This window comes from Ursus maritimus, unplaced genomic scaffold, assembly GCF_017311325.1.
Source record: "Ursus maritimus isolate PB19 unplaced genomic scaffold, ASM1731132v1 scaffold_19, whole genome shotgun sequence".
NCBI classification, from domain to species: Eukaryota; Metazoa; Chordata; class Mammalia; order Carnivora; family Ursidae; genus Ursus; species Ursus maritimus.
In genome coordinates, this window is record NW_024424341.1 from 10385467 (window position 1) to 10390481 (window position 5015).

At 38.9% G+C, this 5015-nt stretch overlaps 1 pseudogene; it reads right to left on the reverse strand.

Moving 5' to 3' along the window:
- Window positions 1-883: 883 nt before the first annotated feature.
- On the reverse strand, window positions 884-1391 carry LOC103673797 (annotated as a pseudogene).
- Between the last annotated feature and the right edge of the window lie 3624 nt (window positions 1392-5015).

A 5015-nucleotide genomic window follows, 5' to 3' on the forward strand; every position in this document is an offset into this window, starting at 1 on the left:
AATTCTAAAAATAAAACAGAAAAAAACAAAAATAGAACAGATGATATAAAATTTTATAAAGACAAATAGGATCAAATAGTTCATAATGATTTAAAGCATCCTTTTATTTAACTATGTACTATGGATCTTCCAATGTCACTAGGTTTATATATGCATCTTTTTTTTTTCCTGAAGATTCATTATTTTGACACAAAAAATAAACTTTCAACCTGTAAAGAGTGTCACTTGTTTTATACTGTAGGGCAAACTTACAGAATAGGAATCAGTCACCAGCTTCAAGGATATCACATACGCTTTAGAAAAAGTCATTGTTATTTGGACTCAAACAAACATCAGTGTAGAAGGAGTAACTAATTATCTCCCTCTCCTGATTTGTCCATAATTTTATGAAATCATCAGTAGAAATGTTAATAGTTGGGATGTCACATAACTATGCCAGAGTCCGGTAAGTGTAGTGAAACCAGCCATCTGAATCGAGTTTAACTATAAAAACATGACCTTTCATTGTCCTTCTCTCCTGCCTCTGCAGTAGGAAGGCTCTACTTTATAGCCCCACGGGCCAGCAGTAGGCTTGAGTTATAATATGTAGATGCCTTATGGTAATACTTGCAAAAGAAGCCATTGAATTCTTGAGAGTCTGACATCTAGGAAGGAGCAAGCTAGGAGGCAGACTGCTGATCTGGATTTACTTAGATGGAAAACATTTATTCAAGAAATCCAGTTAATAGGCTGTGAACATTGAAAAAACCAAGCTTGTACAGTCAACGAGTTCAGTCAGCTGATCAGGATACCATCCCTAGACCTGTAAGTGACACAGTAGAATTTCTCACTGTAAAGCTGCGACTCCATCAGCTATGATTATCTTCTTTGATTTTAATGCCCATTAATCTTTACCAGCTGTAGCAGCCACGGCTTGGTAAAACTTTGCCATGAAGTCTGCCTCACTGACCTCCACTGCCTAACAAATTCATTGCACTCCTGCTCAGCCCAGCCTCAAAACCACTGATCCCCAAGACGTAGCTGGCACTCAAAGATACAAGGTGGTCGGTCTGCTCCAGACACACTAAGCTGCTCCAGCCCTTCCAGCAGTGGCTGTAAATTTCCTGGCACTGCCTTAGCTACCAGGTCCTGTAGGAAACGATCACGCTGGGGATCTGACCAACTGGTAAACCAGTGAGGAATATATTTAATCTCCTGAGAAGTAATGTAAGACATTGGGAGAGGGGAAGAGTTTGTAATACTGTCTGGTACTGAGGGTAAGGGAGAAGGGAAGGATAGTGGCATCGAAGAGCAAGGTGATTCCAGTGGCATCCTCTCTTTTCCTCTCACAGGACACCCAGAGATTGTACAAAACTGTTTAAAGTCCAGCTGTTGCCACTGTTGCCATGTTTTCTGAAAACCCTCTATGTATGCATCATTTTTAATTAATATAAAATTCTCATATAAACTGCATATATTTTTTATCAGTCTCCTCCTAATGGACATTTAGGTTGTTTCTTCTTGTTGTGGGTTGCTTTGTTTGTTTTTACCATGTCAGCTTTTTTGTGTGATGAATATCATCTTTGTGAAATCACTGGGTGAAAGATGAGCATATTTTTAAGGCTTTTGATATTTAATGCCAAAATCCTCACAAGTGCAATGAGTTATCCTTCCTCCCTCGAGGTCAGTGAGAGCACCGTTTCTGCATTCTCAGACCTACAATTGGATATGATCCGTCATCTTACTTTGGCCAGTCTGACGGGTAGAAAAAGAATGTCTGCTGCTTCTCTCGTTTTGATTCATTTCAGTTTGATTGTTTTCATTAGTGGGAGTGGCTATCTTCTCACATATGTATAGTGGTCATTCCTATTTCTTCTTCTTTCATGAAAGACTTCCACATTGTTCTCCATCTTGGGGAGGTGGGGTAAGGAATGCCCCGTACACCTCTGCACTTACCTATTTCACTATTGCCTGTCTTCTAAGGCTAGCCAAAGGGACTCCACATCCGTGAAATCTTTTCCGGGACATCTCAGCCACAAGTAACCTCATCTAACTTCTCAGAGGTCCTTTTGTAAAACTGTCCTCGTGGCTTTACCATTTTGACTTGTTCTATGGTTATTTATATCACCATCTTTCTTCCTCTCACTTTCTGTTCAGTCAAAATGCTGAAGAAGAGAACAGAACAGTCAGAAGAGCACATGCCATTTAAATACATGTTTATTGTGTATCTATTGGTAGCAAAGTAGATATATATAATTATAAACGCCAACACTTATTGATTTATGTATTAGGCCCAGTTCTGCCATGTGCAGTAACAAAATAACACTGAATGTCAGCAGTTAAACCCAAAAAAGACATTTTTCTTACTCATGGGGAATCCAACATGGGACCAGTGGCCTTTCTTCATCTTGTAACTATTCTGTCTGGAACACACTGATCCCAACGTTGCCTTGGCAGTGAGAGAGAAAGATGGAGGAGGCACGTAGTTAAATATCTTGGCTCAGAAATAACATGCACGCCTTTTATAATAGTCCATTGGCCAGAACTAGTGACTTGGTCCCCAACCAATTGCAAAGACCACTGGGAAACCAAGGGGAGCGCGGGGATACTTAGTGAGCATTACCTGTCTCTGCCATAACAGGTTTCAATGTTTCAGGAATTTCATAAGCATGAATGCGTGTGTACCTATAGTCTAGGTAATTGTAATTATCTCAGTCTTCCAGATGACAACAGGAAGTTCAGAGAAGTTAAGCAACTTGCCTAGGATCACTCAGCCAGTAAGTGGTAGAGCTGGGATTTAAACACCATCAGTATGATTTTGAACCCTCTGTTCTTAATGAGTACATCAGGAAAATTCCATTTAGTAAGCAGCATGAAGAGAAGCTCCAATTAGAAAAAAATGTGTGGGGTCTTAGGCCCTACATGTGTGAGTGACCTCTTCCCCACAGAAATGCAGTGCCTAGCTTCTCTGCCCATACTCTGTACCTACTCAGAGACTGAGCGGTAAGGTCCAAACCAGACTGTGCATTTAAAAAAATAAATCATGATTCTCATTCTATTAGGAAACTGTGTATTCATCTCCTGATAGCAACTAAAGTGAAAATGGCTGAGAGCAATAAAAATCCATTTTGCTATTTAGTACAGTTTGTCAGACTAGAGAAATGGGATTGAATTTCAAAGCCACAGGCAAGCTGGCTGCAATCTGTGGCTACACAGTTGACGGGGTTTTTTCTTCTTTATTTACAACTCTTTTGATAAGCCTTCAGCAAGTTACATAGGTTGTTCTAGTCGTATCTCGTTTGACTGGATTAGAATACTTGATGACAGTTTGGATAAGTTTGAGGCAGATGGTTCTTGACATTTTTCATGGCATCAGTTACAAGCCATGCAAGAAACTCTTTCATCCTTTGTTTATCCTTCACTTAGAAGCCACTAGAGTAGATCGTTAAACTTTCATTTTTCACAGTGCTGATTAAGGCATACTACAAGGCAGATGTTATTCCGTACCATTTTTAACAATTTACATTTAGCACCAAAGCTGGCTTTGTACTTGTTCCAGTGGATCAATTCACTTTTTTAAAACTTCAAGGTCAATCTCTGAAATACTGTGACTGCCTTAACAATCCAATGTTTCATAAACTCTTGGTTACAGAAGCCCTGCTACTATTCCATTTATGTGTGTTTGCTAGTCAACACACACACACGATGATTCAATAGTTCTCTTCCTCGAGTAAGGGCATTATTCAAGAGGCAATTCACTAAACAAAGAGAAGAGTCTTTAAAAAAAAAAAAGAATCAGAATATAACTTATCAGAATTATCTTAATTTTTCTAAAGCCATTCTAGACTCAGAAAAGGTGGTCCTGAAAGGGTGGACAGTCCTTAAACACAAGATTGATTGCACCTCACGGCTGAGATACCAAGAGTCAGAAATATTTCTCTATCCTTTCCCATGATTTAGTGATTTAGTAAATTACATACTATTTAGTTCAACCTAGGACAAATAAGAGGATACAAGCATCTTTAGATACAATGCAATATTGACAAATAGGCTCATTTAGCACAAATTGTGACAAAATTTGATTGTACCTTAGAAACGCACGGCCTTTCACTTTTTCTTTCCTTCTAGAATGATTTCAAAGTTGATTCAGTTTATAGACAAAAGATGATATCCTGCTCAGGAAAAAACTGTATGGGAAATCCTGAAGACAGTCTACATAAAATATGCTCAAATATATTCCCCACTTGTTGGAAAAAAATACTTGAGACAGGATTAAGAGTCATGTGAGGTGGAGTGCCATTTTTTCAAAAAGGAAACAAAACCACAAACAACATAATGACAAATGAGTAAACAATAGTATCCATGACCTTCATTCTACCACTGGCAGAACCGATGCGCAAACAACTTTAAGGGCTAAATGGAACTTTGAAAGATCATCCAGTCTATCCTTTTCACTAAAATAGTAGGAAACCTAAACTCTTTCCATCCTCTTACCTGCATGGGCAAGAGGCCAGAAGGATGTGCACAGCAAGTAATTGGATTTTGCAGAAGTAGTACTTCCAGAACTTTAGATCAGTCTTTATGTAACACAAAGTTAACTATCATGGAACAACCTATTCTCTAATGACCCCCATTTACTGCAGAATCTGGAAGTTGTAAAAAACAAAGGAAGACTGATAAAGATTTGCGTATTAACAGGCAAGGGAATCTGCACAGATAAAGTGTACTTACAAAAGTGTTTCTCTTTCTCATTGTGTGTGTGTGTGTGTTTAGAGAAGTAGGAAAGGAGAGAGAGAGAAGGAGGGGGAGAGGGAGAGAGAGTATCTCAAGCAGACTCCATGCCCAGCGCAGAGCCCAACGGGAGGCTCGGTCTCATAACCCTGAGGTCATGACTTGAGCCAAAATCAAGAGTTGGGTGCCTAACCAACTGAGCCACGTGCACACATTCTCTCTCTTTCTCTCTCTCAAATAAGTAAATAAATAAATAAAATCTTTAAAAAAAATAAAAAGAAAAGATAATTTTGTTACACTCACAG